The sequence below is a fragment of the Sus scrofa genome, chromosome 2, assembly GCF_054392235.1.
Source record: "Sus scrofa isolate SSC_HxYL_T2T_F1_AM1 chromosome 2, Sscrofa_HxYL_maternal_Yorkshire_Landrace_v2.0, whole genome shotgun sequence".
Lineage (NCBI taxonomy): Eukaryota > Metazoa > Chordata > Mammalia > Artiodactyla > Suidae > Sus > Sus scrofa.
Window position 1 is genome coordinate 150,304,278 of NC_139384.1, and position 17,158 is coordinate 150,321,435.

At 40.0% G+C, this 17,158-nt stretch overlaps 1 protein-coding gene across 6 annotated transcripts in view; it reads right to left on the minus strand.

Moving 5' to 3' along the window:
• Window positions 1-17,158, minus strand: part of KLHL3 (kelch like family member 3) — a 288,734-nt gene that overhangs the window by 205,694 nt on the left and 65,882 nt on the right. The window contains exon 1 of one of the 6 annotated variants that reach the window (XM_085014687.1): window positions 3,307-3,453. The exons of the other annotated variants lie outside the window; for them this stretch is intronic. The gene's annotated coding sequence lies outside the window, so the exon portion shown is untranslated. Of the gene's footprint in view, window positions 1-3,306; window positions 3,454-17,158 lie in introns of those variants that run through there. 6 annotated transcript variants of the gene reach the window in all.

Consider the following 17,158-nt stretch of genomic DNA (forward strand, 5'->3'; position numbering starts at 1 on the left):
GCGGGTTCAATCCCTGGCCTTGATTAGTGGGTTAAGGATCCGGCGTTGCCGTGAGCTGTGGTGTAGGTCATAGACATGGCTCGGATCCCATGTGGCTGTGGCTGTGGCTGTGGCTGTGGCTTAGGCCGGCGGCTACAGTTCTGATTAGACCCCTAGCTTGGGAACCTCCACATGCCATGGGAGCGGCCCTAGAAAAGGCAAAAAGACAAAAAAAGAAAAAGAAAAAGACATCCAAATAAGCCTGGATTCCTGCCTTCCTTCCTGATTTGCACATTCTTGGTCAACACCTCTAGCCTCTCGAGCTGCTCTCCCTCCCTCCGCTCCTCAACCCCAGTCTACCCATTAGGGCTCAAGCCTCACTCATAGCTAAATGCTGAACACCAAGTGGACCCCAGGCAAGGAAGCCATAACATCGAGAAATCAGCAAGAACTACTGCGAGCACTGCTCTGTCCCTGGGTTAGAAATCAAATACTTGCGGCTCAGTCACAATTGTCTAAGTTTTGGTGGGAAGCCCAGTTGGCTTCTCTCATGATGTTGTTATTCTCACTGGAACCCAAGGGGCAATGCTGGGTTTATATGATGTACCAACAGGAATACAGAAATGGCCTAAAAGTAATCTGAGTTTCCAATTACTCCAAGGCAACTATAACTTCTTTGACATAAAATTATAAAGCCCAGTGCCTAAATCCACCACCAAAGGCATTCCTTCAGGTTCATTTATTCATTCATTCATTCTCTAAGTGAACAGAGTACATTCACCAAATGAGTAAGGCTGTAATAATCCCTTTGATTAAGACTTCGATCATGCACCATGGCCAAGTGGGATTCATCCCAAGTTCACAAGGATGGAGTTCCCGACATGGCTCAGCAATAACAAATCCAACTAGTATCCATGAGGATGTGGGTTCAATCCCTGACCTCGCTCAGTGGGTTAGGGATCCAGTGCTGCCGTGAGCTGTGGTATAGGTCGCAGACTTGGCTCAGATGCCGCACTGCTGTGGCTGTGGTGTAGGCCGGCAGCTACAGCTCTGATTTGACCCCTAGTCTGGGAACTTCCATATGCCATGGGTATGGCCCTAAAAAGCCAAAAAAAAAATTTTTTTTAATATTTTTTTTTATTTTCCCACTGTACAGCAAGGGGGTCAGGTTATCCTTACATGTATACATTACAATTACAGTTTTTTCCCCACCCTTTCTTCTGTTGCAACATGAGTATTTAGACATACTTCTCAATGCTATTCAGCAGGATCTCCTTGTAAATCTATTCTAAGTTGTGTCGATCAAGGAAATTACAGAGGATTCAAAGAAATGAAAACATATCCCATGCTCCTGGGTTGGAAGAATTAATATTGTTACAATGGCCATACAACCCAAAGCAATCTACAAATTCAATGCGATCCCTATCAAACTACCCATGATATTTTTCACAGAACTAGAACGAACAATCCAAAAATTTATGTGGAACCATAAAAGACCCACAATTGCCAAAACAATCCTAAAGAAAAAAAAAAAGCAGAAGCCATAATTCTCCCAGACTTCAGACAATATCACAAAACCACAGTAATCAAGACAGTGTGATACTGGTACAAAAACAGACATATGGATCAATGGAACAGAATAGAGAGCCCAGAATAAATCCACACACCTACAGTCAATTAATCTTCAACAAAGGAGGCAAGAATACAAACCGGGGAAAAGACAGTCTCTTCAGCAAGTGGTGCTACAGAAACAGACAGCTGCATGTAAATCAATGAAACTAGAAAACACCCTCTCCGACCATGCACAAAAATAAACTCAAAATGGCTTAAAGACTTAAACATAAGACATGACAACCATGAAACTATAAGAGAACATAGGCAAAACATTCTCTGACATAAACCATACATACATTTTATTAGGTCAGTCTCCCAAGGCAACACAAATAAAAACAAAAGAAAAACAAATGGGGCCTAACAAACTTACAAGCTTTTACACAGCAAAAGAAACCATTTTAAAAAAAAAAAAGACAACCTACAGAATGGGAGAAAATAGTTGCAAAGAATGCAACCAACAAGGACTAATCTCCAAAATATACAACTCATACAATTCAACAACAACAAAAACAAACAATCTAATCAAAAAATGGGCAGAAGACCTAAATAGACATTTCTCCAAAGAAGACATACAGACTGCAAGCAGGCACATAAAAGATGCTCAACATTACTAATTATTAGAGAAATGCACATCAAAACTGCTATGAGGTACCACGTCACACCAGTCAGAACGGCCATCATTAATAAGTCCACAAATAACAAATGCTGGAGAGGGTGTGGAAAAAAAGGAACCCTCCAGCACTGTTGGTGGGAATGTAAACTGGTACAATCGCTATGGAAAAAAGTATGGAGGTTCCTTAGAAAACTAAATATAGAACTACCATATGATCCAGCAATCCTACTCCTGGGCATATATTTGGACAAAACTACAATTCAAAAAGATACATGCACTCCTATGTTCATGACAGCACTGTTCACAGTAGCCAAGATATGGAAACAACCTAAATGTTCATCTACAGATGAAATGATTAAGAAGATGTGGTTCATATACACAATGGAATACTACTCAGCCATAAAAAAGAACGAAAAATGCCATTTGCAGCCATATAGGTGCAACTAGGGACTCACATATAAATGGAAGTAGGTCAGAAAGAGAAAGACAAATATCATATAATATCACTTATATGTAGAATCTAATAACGTGGCACAGATGAACCTATATATTGAACAGGAACAGACTCACAGATATGGGGAACAGACTTGTTGTTGCCAAGGGGCGGGAGGGAGGGGGTATGATGGACTGGGGGTTTGGGATTAGTAGATGCAAAATATTACAGCTAGAATGGATAAGCGATGAGGTCCTACTGTACAGCACAGGGAACTATATGCAGTCTCTTACAATAGACCATGATAAAAGATAACACAAGAAAAAGAATGTATGTATGCCTGGGTCACTTTGCTGTACAGCCAAAATTTTCACAACATTCTAAGTCAACTATATTTTAATTGAAAAGAAATTTTAAAAAAAGACTTTGTTATCTAGTAGTGAACAGAGGGAAATAAGGAAAGAACATAATGATAAATGCATGTGAGATAAAAATATTAAGTACTTAGGGGTTAAGAGGGAAAAATAAGATTCCTTCTGGCTTAGGGATTAAGGGATTGGAGAAAAAAATGGATAAAGAATGACTTCAGATACAGGACACATAAAATCCTTTGCAGTGTGGCCTTTTCAAACCTTCCCTGACTTTCCAACTACTACTCTGTTCTTACCCTACTGTGCTCTGAACATAAATTTTCTTCAGTAATTTAAGGATTAAGAGTTCAGGCTTTGGAATCCAATAGATCTTGGTTCTCATCCCAGCTCTGGCACATCAGCCAACCTTGAGCAAGGCTGGAACTTTCCCAAGCCTCAATTTCCTGATGCATAAAGTAGAAATTAAGTAACACTCATTTTAAAAGGTTTTTATAAGAGTCAACTGGTATAATGTATGCAAAGCACCTAGCTTTGTGCCTAAAGCATAGTAAAAACAAGATTAAATAGCAATCAATGTTGTTATCTTGTTTCCTTTCATGTCTAGTAATTTTTCACTGCATGCCAGACATTATGTCATTTCCCTTCCTTTACAGATCACACTCCTGTATGCTTGTTGTTCAGTGTCTGAATAGTCTCCTTTACCTGGCTGGTGAGAGGGTAAATTCTCTTTTTGATACTCAACAATGTTGGAAATGGAAGGCCTCGAAACTCCCAATAAATTAATGCATCCTGATATTAAGCATCAATTATTCCTAACATCACAAAAAAAAAGATATAACTAGACATTGTCTGCCTCCTAATGATACAATGTCATTTATAAAGCAGTTTTGCAAAAAAGTATATATCAAACCTGAATGTAATCAAGCCTCTAGATCCAACTACCAATTTACAGGAAATACAGAAGACAGAAGAACATCTTAAACTACAGGGATACACTCAACAAAATAAAATTGAAAGAAACTCTACAAGACAAACAACTAGTCTTTTCAACAATTTAAATTACATGAAAATTTAAAAGGGGAAGGGAAAGCTATAGATTAAAAGAGACTTATCAAAAGATATATCGATCTATTGTAATGTATAGATCCTGATTCAAGTAAACTGTAAGAAAAAATTCTAACACTTTTGAGACAATTGGAAATGTGAACTCAGACTAGAGAGTTGATGGTATTAAGGAATTATTATTAATTTGGTTCATCTAAGCTATTTAAATTTAGATAATAGTATTATAATTATGTTCTTTAAATGACTCATCTCTTTTTTTTTCCTTTTTGTCTTTTTTTTTGTCTTTTTGCCATTTCTTGGGCTGCTCCCGCAGCATATGGAGGTTCCCAGGCTAGGGGTCGAATCGGAGCTGTAGCCAGCCGCCAGCCTACACCAGAGACACAGCAACACGGGATCCGAGCCACGTCTGCAACCTACACCACAGCTCACGGCAACGCCGGATCCTTAACCCACTGAGCAAGGCCAGGGATTAAACCCGCAACCTCATGGTTCCTAGTCAGATTCATTAACCACCGAGCCACAAGGGGAACTCCTAAATGACTCTCATCTCTTTAGAGAAATATTCTGGTATATTTACAGGTAAAATAATATTCTGTTTAGTATTTGCTTCAAATAAATATGGTAGAGGGCAGGTGAGTAGAAGTATAGATGAAATAATACTGGTCACAATTAGGTAACTGAAGAAGCTGGATAATATATAAGTCCAAAATCTTCTATTACAAAAAAAATCTCAACTTTTTTTTTTTCTGGTCTTTTTAGGGCTGTACCCGTGGCATATGGAGGTTCCCAGGCTAGGGGTCAAATTGGAGGTATAGCTGCTGGCCTACACCACGGCCACAGCAACACAGGATCCGAGCTGCATCTGAGACCTACACCACAGCTCACAGCAACGCTGGATTCCTTAACTCACTGAGCAAGGCCAAGGATCAAACCTGCGGCCTCATGGATGCTAGTCAGATTCATTTCCCCTGAGCCACGATGGGAACTCCTCAAATTTTTTTAAGAGTCAAAATATTGATATGCAAGTTCTAAATCTGGCTCTGACATCATTCTGTTCTATACTTATATAGACCAATCACTTCTCTCTGGGCTTTTTTTTTTTTTTTTTTCTCTCTGGGCTTTTAACTTTCTCTACAAAATATGAAATACAAAACTCATTCCAGTACACTTTCCATTATAGCCACTCATGAGCTATGTGACATGGAAAGTTATTTAATCTTTTTAAGCCTCAGTCTCCTTATCTGTAAAAGGTGATGAAAACAGTAGCCAGTTTTTAGGTCTACTGTGTAAGTTAAAGTGGGTACTGTATGTTAAAAGCCCTCATCATAACACTTGGCACAAAGTAAGCACTCAATAAACATTACCTAACATTACTCTTACCACCTCTTGCTGCTTCTAAAAAATACCAATAGATGAATTCTATACATTTTTAATGAAAAAATTGTATAGTTTATTATTTCCTTTTCCTTTCCTTCTCCATATCTTTATTTAGGACAAAGGCAGGAAAATCTGAAACCTCCGCTCTAAAATTCTTTGCATCAGTGTACCCAACAGCACAAGCCAGGAGAGAAAGAGGTTGGCTCTCCTCAGCAAGAGTCATTGCTCTGGGTCTGGAAAAACAGAGGCGCCACTTTCATCATTTTCAGAATATAGTATGCAGCTGTTCTTCTGGTATGCCACACATCCTGAGGTTGCTCCCAAGGGCTAAAAACAGAGCTCAGGCGATTAGCCCAAAGCAGCCAAGATCATTCTTTTTCAAGGTGGCCCCATTTCAAATATAATGAGCACTTTGTACGTATCCCTTTTCTAAACAAGAGTTGGTTTTCTTCAGCAGACTGTGAGCTCCCTGAGGGGAGGACTATGTCTAGTTTATCTGTGTATTCCTAGCGAAGCACCTCGGATAGAACAGGTACTCAATAAATATTTGCTGAATGAAAGGATTAAATGTTTATTCTTTTATTTGGTGTGGGGCAGGAATGGAAAAGGAACATTGATAGGCACACAAAGAATCCACTGTTGGAAGAATCTTTCTAACAATTGTTGTCAGGGTGTACAAACTCATTCACAACTTTCAATTCATTTCCCTGTTTCCCGCTACTTCCCACTATACACCTTTTCAAAATTTCCTCCACTCCCATAAACTACCAAATACACCCTGAATATACCTCCTCCTGAACCTGAGTTTATACTATTCCCTCCACCTCTTATCTCTCTCTCACTTTAATATATACATCCCTCAAGACGGCTTCAGAACCTCCCTTTCCAAGAAGCTTTTCTCAACCATGGTAGCTTAAAGGGGTATCTTTCTGACTTCCTATAAAACCGTCAATTTAGCTTTAAGCACTCATTATTTTGTATGCTGTGGTTAGCTGCAGAGGTTTCATAACGTCAAGATTGAGGGGAAAGGGTTATCTTAGGATTTCTTAGGCATCCAGCATAGGGCTTTGTGAATACCATGCATCTGATGAGCGTTCAGTGCACTCACGAGCTAAACTTTGCAGAATAAGTAATACAACCCAATTTAAAGTATAAAACAAGTGAGCCTTAAAAATGGTGTTTTAACTCCAAATGTCCATTGAAAGAAGAGTGGATAAGGAAGATGCGGTACACATACACAATGGAGTATTACTCAGCCTTTAAAAGGAAAGAGCGGCATTTGCAGCAACATGGATGGACCTAGAAATTATCATGCTAAGTGAAGTCAATCAGACAGTGAGACACCAACATCAAATGCTATCACTTATACATGGAATATAAAAAAAGGACACAAAGAATTTCATTGCAGAACAGATACTGACTCACAGACTTTGAAAAACTTACAGTTTCCAAATGAAACAGGTTGGCAGGTGGGCTCGGGGTTTGGGATGGAAATGCTATAAAATCAGGTTGTGATGATCACTGTACAACTATAAATGTAATAAAATTCATTGAGTAATTTAAAAAATGGTGTTTTGTCTATAAGATCTTTTTCCTTAAAAAGTGTTTGGAAGTTTTAGCATTGTTACTATCTGTTCTAATAGGCAATATCCTCTTCTAGAAATCAAAGAAAAAAGTTTCATGTGTCACATATTTTTTAGTCAAGTGAATTTTTAAAAATTCACATTAAAAATAGTAATATCACATTTTCTTCAAATTTCAGAACAAGACATCTGAAGTAAAAAACAAAAAAGCCAAGGTTGAGAATCATTAGCAACTACATACGCTTGACTAGGCCCTTGGTTTTCCCAGCTCTCATCTCCAAACTACTTCTGAGCAAAGTTACAGGGCACAAAGGAAAGAAAAACATTGAAAAAACATACTAAATAACCTTAGGCTATTATGCTTTTCAAATGTAAGGCTCAGGATAAAAACAAATCTCATTTTTTAAAGTTAAGGGTAAGCCAAGGCTTCCTTGTTACCTGGACAGTTGCTTTGTTTTCTCGTTTAGATGACACACTCTACCACTGACATTGTATATTTACCACCTGTTGCCCTTTCCTCTTTTTTTTTTTTTTTTTTTTTTGTCTTTTTGCCATTTCTTGGGCTGCTCCTGTGGCACATGGAGGTTCCCAGGCTAGGGGTTGAATCGGAGCTGTAGCCGCCGGCCTACGCCAGAGCCACAGCAACTCGGGATCCGAGCTGTGTCTGCGACCTACACCACAGCTCACGGCAACACGGGATCTTTAACCCACTGAGCAAGGCCGGGGATGGAACCCGCAACCTCATGGTTCCTAGTCGGGTTCATTAACCACTGCACCACAATGGGAATTCCTGCCCTTTCCTCTTTTTTTCACTCTTGCTAGATTAAAGATTAAGATGTATAAACCCATTACATTCCCCATCAGTCCTGTCCTCAGCAAACAGGTTCACTGTGGCCTTACTGGTACCATTTCTTAAAGCTCTATTTTACTGAAGGAGTATACCCACATGATCTAGTCCAACTTTTTCGTCTTATATGAGGAATCCAAAGTCTAGAAAGAGCATATGATTTGTTCAACCTAGCGTCAAAATTCATAATACAATCTCATTTTCTTAACTCCTAGTTCTCGACGTGACATGCAACAAATGTATGGACACACAGATGGCCATTAATAAGTATTTTCTTGAACCAAAATGAATTATTGCTTCCTCTTTGCTTGACAAAACTACCTGGTCACCCTGTAGAATGTTAAAGGAAGAGGTGAAAATGCTGTTCTTAATACTATGGCTTGGAGTTCTTGTCGTGGCACAGCAGAAATGAATCCAGCTAGGAACCATGAGGTTGCGGGTTCCATCCCTGGCCTCGATCAGTGCGTTAAAGCATCCAGCATTGCCGTGAGCTGTGGTGTAGGTCGCAGACAGTGCTCAGATCTGGCACTGCTGTCGCTCTGGCGTGGGCCAACAGCAACAGCTCTGATTAGATCCCTAGCCTGGGAACCTCCATATGCTGCAGGTGCGGGCCCTCAAAAGGCAAAAAGACAAACAACAACAACAACAAAAAATACTATGGCTTAAAAGGCAATTTGGTATCGACTCTGAAGTGGGCTGCCTGTATTCTAATTAAGACTCCACCACTGCCCATCCCTATGATCTTAGGAAAACTCCTTTACATGTCTTAGCCTCAGCTTACCCATTGGCAAAATAACATAATCACAGAAACTCCCTCAAAGTGTTATTCATTCAATGACATTTGTTGAACACCTGCTCTGTGGCAGGTACTCTGTTAGATGCTAGAGATACAATGGAAAGAAAAACAAGAATCTGTCCTTTGGAGCTAATATTCTACTAGGATTAAAGGATAAAATCTATATAAAACACCTAATAGAGAGTCTGATACCTAATAAATGTTCAAATGTTAGTATTTGTTATCATTATTAAAAATGTACTACATATTCACATTTAAAAAGCAAACCAAGAAATAAATCTTACAAAGAAATGGCTCCAAGCAAGACTTTAATGCATAAAATGTCTGGCACAGTAGTGTTTCACAAGGACAGATATTTTTTTTTTAATTTTCCCACTGTACAGCAAGGGGGTCAGGTTATCCTTACATGTATACATTGCAGTTACAGTTTTTTCCCCCACCCTTTCTTCTGTTGCGACATAAGTATCTAGACATACTTCTCAATGCTATTCAGCAGGATCTCCTTGTAAATCTATTCTAGGTTGTGTCTGATAAACCCAAGCTCCCGATCCCTCCCACTCCCTCCCCCTCCCATCAGGCAACCACAAGTCTCTTCTCCAAGTCCATGATTTTCTTTTCTGAGGAGATGTTCATTTGTGCTGGATATTAGATTCCAGTTATACGTGATATCATATGGTATTTGTCTTTGTCTTTCTGGCTCATTTCACTCAGGATGAGATTCTCTAGTTCCATCCATGTTGCTGCAAATGGCATTATGTCATCCTTTTTTATGGCTGAGTAGTATTCCATTGTGTATATATACCACCTCTTCCGAATCCAATCATCTGTCGATGGACATTTGGATTGTTTCCATGTCCTGGCTATTGTGAATAGTGCTGCAATGAACATGCGGGTGCACGTGTCTCTTTTAAGTAGAGCTTTGTCCGGATAGATGCCCAAGAGTGGGATTGCAGGGTCATATGGAAGTTCTATGTGTAGATTTCTAAGGTATCTCCAAACTGTTCTCCATAGTGGCTGTACCAGTTTACATTCCCACCAGTAGTGCAGGAGGGTTCCCTTTTCTCCACAGCCCCTCCAGCACTTGTTATTTGTGGATTTATTAATGATGGCCATTCTGACTGGTGTAAGGTGGTACACAAGGACAGATATTACCACCATGGTGACATTTTCCTGAGTTCTGTAAGAGCACTTGCTTGATACCACGGAAGGTTCAGGCATGGCCTGTGAAAACACCTTGTAAGGAGCATCACACAGAAAGTGGAGAAAACCCTCTCTAGTTTTGTCCAAAAAAGATAACTTTCTCTTTAGAATCATTTAATAAAATTAATATACAAAATCTTCAATTAAGAAACATAGGAGTTCCCACTGTGGCTCAGTGGGCTACAAACTAGTATCCAGGAAGAGAGGGATTCGATCCCTAGCCTCACTCAGTAGGTTAAAGATCCCACATTGCAGTGAACTGTGGTATAGGTCTCAGCTGCAGCTCTAATTCAATCCCTAGCCTGGGAACTTCCATACGCAACAGGGGTGGCCATAAAGAGCAAAAAAAAAAAGGAAACATAAACTAAGGGATAATTACTTATATTACAATGGGAGTTATCAATAATTTCTTTTCAATAGCCAGCTTCCCTAGCATAATCCAACTATGATATTACTGTTCAAAACTCCACATGATTAACAAGAATAGGAAAAGATACTCAAACATCTTTAGTCATGAGAGAAATGCCAATCAAAATCACAAGGTACCACTTCACACCCAGTAGGGTGGCAATAATTTTTTCAATGAAAAACAACAAGGGTCGTTGAGGATGAAAAGAAATTGGAACCCTTGTACGTTGTTGGTAGAAATATAGTACAGTCTCTGCAGAAAACAATTTGGTGGATCTTCAAAAAGTTAAATATAGAATCACCATATGATGTTGCAATTCTACTCTGACACAAATCCAGAAGAAGTGAAAACAAGTAGATGTTCACGCATGTTCACAGCAACACCATTTACAAAAGGCAGAAAGAGCACAAATGTCCATCAACAAACATGGACAGGAGTTCAGGAGTTTCCATTGTGGCCCAGCAGTAACAAACCTGGCTGATATCCATGAGGACACAGGTTCCATCGCTGGCCTTGCTCAGTGGGTTAAGGATACCGTGTTGCCATGAGCTATGGTGTACGACGTCACAGGCACAGCTTGGACCCTGTGTTGCTGTGGTGTGGTATAGGCAGGCAGCTACAGCTCCAATTCAACCCCTAGCCTGGGAACTTCCATATGCCACAGGTGCAGCCCTTAAAAGACAAAAAAAAAAAAAAGAGAGAGAGAGAAGTTATGGTATATAATCCAATGAAATAATAGCCATAAAAAAAGAATGAATTACAGGGAGGCCCATGATGGCACAGCAGAAATGAATCCGACTAGGAACCATGAGGTTGTGGGTTTGATTTCTGGCCTTGCTCAGTGGGTCAAGGATCTGGCATTACCGTGAGCTTTGGTGTAGGTTGCAGATGCGGCTTGGATCCTGCCTTGCTGTGGCTGTGGTGTAGGCCGGCAGCTATAGCTCCGATCTGACCCCTAGCCTGGGAATCTCCATATGCCAAGCGTGCAGCCCTAAAAAGGAAAAAAAAAAAAAGAATAATTACAAATATATTCTATAACATGGATAGATTTCCAAATAATCATGCTAAGTGAAAGAATCCAGATACAAAAGGTCACATATTACATGATTACAGTTATATAAAGAGAACAGAATAGATAAATCCATAGACACAGAATGCAGATTTGTGGCTACTAGGGGGTTATGAGGAAGCAAGAGCAGGGAGAAACTGTTTAATAGATAAGGTGTCCCATTTGGAGTGACAGAAATGTTTTGGCACTAGACAGAGGTGTGGTTGTAGAAGACTGAGAATGTACTAAAATCTTACTGAATTGTTTGCTTTAAAATGGTTAGTTTTACAACAAATATTATAAAAAATGAAAAAGTTAGTTTTATGATACATGAAATTCATCTCAGTGAGGATTTTGGTGTTTTTTATTTTTTGTCTTTTTTTTTTTAAGGGCCACACCTGCAGCTTATGGAGGTTCTGAGGCTAGGGGTCAAATCAGAATTGTAGCTGCCACCTTACACCACAGCCACAGCAAGGCCAGATCCAAGCCGCATCTGTGACCAACACCACAGCTCACGGCAATGCTGGATCCTTAACCCACTGAGCAAAGCCAGGAATCGAACCTGCATCCTCATGGATACTACTCACATTCGTTAACTGCTGAGCCACGATGGGAACTCCTCAGCAAGTTTTTTTAAAAGATATTATCCACTTGGCCTATAAACATAAATACGTAACCAAAAAAAAATTACAAGTGATTGCTTAACCATCTCAGAAACTAATGTAAATGAGGCTTACATCTGTTCACAGTGAAGAAGGGACAGGGAACTCTTACTAAAATTCTAGTTCCTTCCTGTTAAAGGATAATTCTGTAAGATAAAACTATGACTGTCATATAAATAAATATAAAATGAACACATGTCAGAGGTTTTAACTTATTAACTGAAGACAGAATCAGAAGATGTTAAAAACTGGTTAAAGAGGTAGCAAGAAATGCTGAAATTCATTTAACAGATGCAAAATTAGCTTCTTGGAGGGGGTGAGCAACCGTATCTCCACAAAACAAAACTGGTTTGCTTTTTTATAAACAAGAATAATTTGCATTACCATCAATTTTCTACAACTTTATAGAGTTTAAAATAGTTCAAAGACATTAAAAAGTACAGATCACTACAGAATCAGATAACTTGGAAGAACATAACAAACAGTCAATGCCTAGCATTCTAAAGGATATCCAGTAATTTTTTTTCAAATTTCACAATTTTTCCTGACATCCTTCTGGCATTCAGGGTTACTCACTACTTTGGTAAATGGCTTCTCTTCTTTGAACGTGAGGTCCTTGTCTACTTAAAAAAAGTTTTCATTGGCTTGGATGACCTGAAGCTTGCCTTGATCTTTGACGGCCTCCTAAGAACGAGCTTCCAGGGGCCAGATGCTGAGTCACAGATTCCTACAGCTAAAAGAGCCCTTTAAGCCATCAGCACTCGTGATTACATCACATAAATTACTTCTCTTATGATGGGACATGCCATCCCTTGATGAAGGAGACCATATTTCTAATGAGTCATTCCAAAACAATTTGCCTTTCTGCACTACTACTGGAAATAGGATTATACTGAATTCCCCCAGCTTCTGCTACCACCAATAAGCATCATTTAATTTTTAAACAACTGACTGAAACTACAGAGGGAAGTAGTCCAGAGCTATGAAACAAAACAAAATAAAGAAGGTGGCATACATGAGCTGCTCAAATAATACTGGCTAAGTTGAACGGCTTTTGAAGTGTTTATACCATGTATATGGAGTTGTGATCAACTGCACTTGGTTCACTGTCATGTAGTAATCTTGTATTTCTCACTTAGGGATTACTTACTCAGGGACACTAAGGACCACTAAGGACTGCAGTCAGGATATACTTAGTTTACTGTAAATGTAGTGCGACTCCAATGTTTCTTCCTTTTGTTGGTTCTACCATAGCATCTTCCTGATGCTCAGAACTGGGCACAGAGTAGGTCCTCAAAGTTTATTGCTTAATCATATAATTTATGACAGAGAGTGGAAGTCTAAACTTGTCACAGAAATTTTCAGCTTATTTATTGAACCTAAATTTTCTTTCTTCTTTTTCTTTTTTTTTTTCTTTTTGTTGTTGTTGTTGGTTTTGTTTTTTGTTTTTTTGGTTTTTTTTGTTGTTGTTCTTAGGGCTGCACCTGCAGTATATGGAAGTTCCAAGGATAGGAGTAGAATTGGAGCTGCTGCAGCTGCTGGCCTACACCACAGCAACAACAATGCAGGATCCAAGCCGCATCTGTGACCTACACCACAGATCCTGGCAATGCCTGATCCTTAACCCAGTGAACAAGGCCAGGGACTAAACCCATGTCCTCACGGATGCTGGTGGGGTTTGTTACTGCTAAGCCACAATGGGAACTCCTGGACCTAAATTCTTGATATTGTATTTTAGGTGTATTGATCAATCCAGTGCAATCAAAAGCATATCTACCAACAGTATGCAAAACTGAAGTCTCATGTTTCAAAGAAAAAATGTGCTGTTCCACAGAATAGAAATAGACCCATACTCCTATGGTCAATTTAATACTTAACAAAGGAGGCAAGAATATAAAATAGGAAAAAGACAGTCTCTTCAGGAGATAGGATTAAGATGGCAGAACAGAAGGACTGGAGCTCAACTTCTCTCCTAAAAACAACAAAATTTACAACCAAATGCTTAGCAATCTTCAACCAAATGGACCGGAAACTTCCAAAAAGATATCCTACTCCAGAAGACAAAGAGGAGGCCACATCAAGAAGTAGGAGGGGCGATTACATGATATAAGCAACCCCATATCTCCTGGGTGGGAAGCCCCACAGACTGGAAACTAACTGGTTCACAAAGACTCACCCACAGGAGTGAGAGTTCTGAGCCCCACATCAAACTCTCATGTGTGGGGATCTGGCACTGGGAGAAAGAGCCCCCAGAGCATCTGGCATTGAAGGCCAGGGGGCCTTGTGTGCAGGAGCTCCACCAGACTTGGGGAAACAGAGACCCCATCCTTGAAAGGCACACACAGACTTTCACATGCACTGGGTACCAGGGCAAAGCAAAGTCTCAATAGGAATGTGGGTCAAACCTGACTGCAGTTCTTGGAGAACCTCCTGGGAAAACAGGGGTGAATGTGGCTTTTTGTGAGGCAAGGACATTGGAAGCACAGCTCTTGGGCATATTCAGCAGCATGCCTTTCTCTGGAGGTGGGCATTTTGGGAAAATCGGTCCCCACCCATCAGTCAGCACTGAGAAGCCCCAGGGCATTCAACAATCCAGGCAGGATCACAGCCCTGCCCATCAGTAAACAGGCTGCCTAAACACCCCCCAGGCACACAGCCACCTCTAATCTCACCCAGAGACAAAGGCCCATCCACTGGAGGGACAGGAATCAGCTCCACCTACGAGTGGGCAGGCATCAGTCCCTCCCATTAGGAAGCCTACAGTAAGCCCCCATACCAACTTCAGTCACAAGGTAGGCAGACGCCAGAAGTAAAGAGAGGCTACAACTCTATTATCTGTAAAAAGGTCACCACACCAAAACCCTATAAAAATGAAAAGACAGAGAACTATAACTCAGATGAGGGTGAAAGAAAAATCCCTAGAAAAAAACAGCTAAGTGATTAGGAGATTCTCAGCCTCCAGGAAAAAGACTTTAGACTGTTGATGCTAAAGATAATGCAAGACATTAGAAATAAACTGGAGGCAAAGATGGATAACTTACAGGAAACAATGACCAAAGAGATACAAGATATAAAACTTAAGAAGAGATGAAAAATAATAATAACTGAAATAAAAAATTCATTAGAAGCAGCCAACAGCAGAATACAGAAGGGAGAAGAACAAATAAGTGAGGTGGAGGACATATTAGTGGAAATTATGGATTTCTGCAGAACGTAAAAAATTTATGCAGAACGTAAAAAAGAAAAAAGATTGAAAACAAATGAAGAGAGTCTCAGAGAACTCTGGGACAACGTTAAACACACCAACATCCTTTTTATAGGGGTGCTAGAAGGAGAAGACAGAGAGAAGGGGACAGAAAAAATATTTGAAGAGATAATAGCCAAAAACTTTCCTAACATGGGAAAGGAACCACCCACTCAAATCCAGGAAGCACAACAAGCACCATATAAAATAAATCCAAGGAGGAATACCCCAAGACACCTCTAATCAAACTGACCAAAATTAAAGACAAAGAGAAAATCTTGAAAGCAGCTAGGGAAAAGAAACAAATAACATACAAGGCAACCCCAATAAGGTTATCAGCAGATTTTTCAGCAGATACTCTGCAGGCCAGAAGGGAGAGGCATGATATACTTAATGTGATGAAAGGAAAAAAGCTCCAACCAAGACTACTTTACCAGCAAGGCTCTCATTCAGATTTGAAGGAGAAATCAAAAGCTTTACAGATAAGCAAAAGCTAAGAGAATTCAGCAACAGTAACCCAGCTTTACAACAAATACTAAAGGAACTTCTCTAGACAGAAAAGAAAAGGCCACAAACAGAAACAAAAATACTGCAAATGACAAGGCTCGCCAGTAAAGGTATATATACAGTAAAGATACAAAATTATCCACACACAATTATGCCACCAAAATCATGAATCATGAGAAGAGGAGGGTACAAATGCAGGACAATGGAGATGCACTTGCAATTAAGAGACCAACAGGAGTTCCCGTTGTGGTGCAGTGGTTAACGAATCCGACTAGGAACCATGAGGTTGTGGGTTCGGTCCCTTCCCTTGCTCAGTGGGTTGATGATCCGGCATTGCCGTGAGCTGTGGTGTAGGCTGCAGACGTGGCTCGGATCCCGTGTTGCTGTGGCTCTGGCGTAGGCCAGCGGCTACAGCTCCGATTAGATCCTTAGCCTGGGAACCTCCATATGCCGCGGAAGCGGCCCAAAGAAATAGCAAAAAGACAAAAAAAAAAAAGAGAGAGAGAGAGAGACCAACAACTTAAAACAATCATACACACACACACAAACACACACACACACACACACACACACACACACACACACTCCTATATCAAAGATTCAGGGCAAGTGCAAACCAAAAATCTATAATTGACAAACAAATAAGAAAAATCAGGGAGTTCCCATCGTGGGGCAGTGGTTAACGAATCCAACTAGGAACCATGAGGTTGCAGGTTCAATCCCAGTCCTTGCTCAGTGGGTTAATGATCTGGCATTGCCATAAGCTGTGGTGTAGGTCACAGATGCAGCTCGGATCCCGCATTGCTGTGGCTCTGGCGTAGGCTGGCGGCTACAGCTCCAATTAGACCCCTACCCTGGGAACCACCCATATGCCACGGGAGCGGCCCAAGAAATGGCAAAAAGACAAAAAAAAAAGAAAAATCAACTCAAATACAATGCTAAAGATAGTCATCAAACCAGAAGAGGAAAGAACAAGAGAAGAAGGGAAGAAAAAAGTGCAACAACAAAAAAATCCAAAACAATTAACAAAATGGCAATAAGCAATAAGAACATACATATCAATAATTACCTTAAATGTTAATGGACTAAACGCCCCAACCAAAACACCCAGACTGGCTGAATGGATACAAAAACAACACCCACATATGTGCTATCTTCAAGAGACCCACTTCACTTCTAGGGACACATACAAATTGAAAGTGAGAGGATAGAAGAAAATAGTCCATGCAAATGGGAATCAAAAGAAAGCTGGAGCAGCAATACTCATATCAGACAACATAGACTTTAAAATGAAGAATATTTTAAGGGACAAAGAAGGTCGTCACATAATGATCAAAGGATCAATCCAAGAAGAAGATATAACAATTTTAAATATCTACGCACCCAACACAGGTTCACCATAATACCTAA